At 46.5% G+C, this 1,135-nt stretch overlaps 1 non-coding gene across 1 annotated transcript; it reads right to left on the minus strand.

Annotated features, from left to right (window-relative positions):
* Positions 1–518: 518 nt before the first annotated feature.
* Positions 519–593, minus strand: Trnas-cga. Its single transcript has one exon. It is a non-coding gene; the product is annotated as a tRNA-Ser (tRNA).
* Positions 594–1,135: the final 542 nt, after the last annotated feature.

Below are 1,135 nucleotides of genomic sequence, written 5' to 3' on the forward strand. Positions count from 1 at the left end.
TTGGTATAACGCTCCAACAAATGTCTAAGTCGGAGCGGCGACTATGTAGAGAAGTACCTGGAAAGTGTAGCTAACTCTTGCAAATAAAATGTTTGTGAATTTCACTGTGGTTTCCATTTAGCGACCGATCGGGACTTACTTTCTGGACAACCCTTGTATTAGTAAGGGTACCAGACTGATGAACAGTACTCAAGAATTAGTCGAATGAGCGTTTTGTAAGACATTTCTTTTATGAATAACTTACATTTCCTTAAGATTTTTCCCATGAATATGCATCTGCTTTTCCTAATATTTTTTCGTGTGGTCATTCGACTTAAGGTCACTCTGGATAGTTAGTCCTCGCTATTTCACGGTGTTACTGTATCCAACAGCTCCTCATCAGTTGTCTAGTTGTACAGTAGTGGCTTTCTTTTTCTATGTATGCGCAATATGTTACATTTATATACTATTCAGAATGAGATTTTCACTCTGCAGCGGAGTGTGCGCTGATATGAAACTTCCTGGCAGATTAAAACTGTGTGCCCGACCGAGACTCGAACTCGGGACCTTTGCCTTTCGCGGGCAAGTGCTCTACCAACTGAGCTACCGAAGCACGACTCACGCCCGGTACTCACAGCTTTACTTCTGCCAGTACCTCGTCTCCTACCTTCCAAACTTTACAGAAGCTCTCCTGCGAACCTTGCAGAACTAGCACTCCTGAAAGAAAGGATATTGTGGAGACATGGCTTAGCCACAGCCTAGGGGATGTTTCCAGAATGAGATTTTCACTCTGCAGCGGAGTGTGCGCTGACGGTAGAGCACTTGCCCGCGAAAGGCAAAGGTCCCGAGTTCGAGTCTCGGTCGGGCACACAGTTTTAATCTGCCAGGAAGTTTCATATCAGCGCACACTCCGCTGCAGAGTGAAAATCTCATTCTGGAAACATCCCCCCGGCTGTGGCTAAGCCATGTCTCCGCAATATCCTTTCTTTCAGGAGTGCTAGTTCTGCAAGGTTCGCAGGAGAGCTTCTGTAAAGTTTGGAAGGTAGGAGACGAGGTACTGGCAGAAGTAAAGCTGTGAGTACCGGGCGTGAATCGTGCTTCGGTAGCTCAGTTGGTAGAGCACTTGCCCGTGAAAGGCAAAAGTCCCGCGTTCGAG

This window comes from Schistocerca piceifrons, chromosome 9 (genome assembly GCF_021461385.2).
Source record: "Schistocerca piceifrons isolate TAMUIC-IGC-003096 chromosome 9, iqSchPice1.1, whole genome shotgun sequence".
Classification (NCBI taxonomy): domain Eukaryota; kingdom Metazoa; phylum Arthropoda; class Insecta; order Orthoptera; family Acrididae; genus Schistocerca; species Schistocerca piceifrons.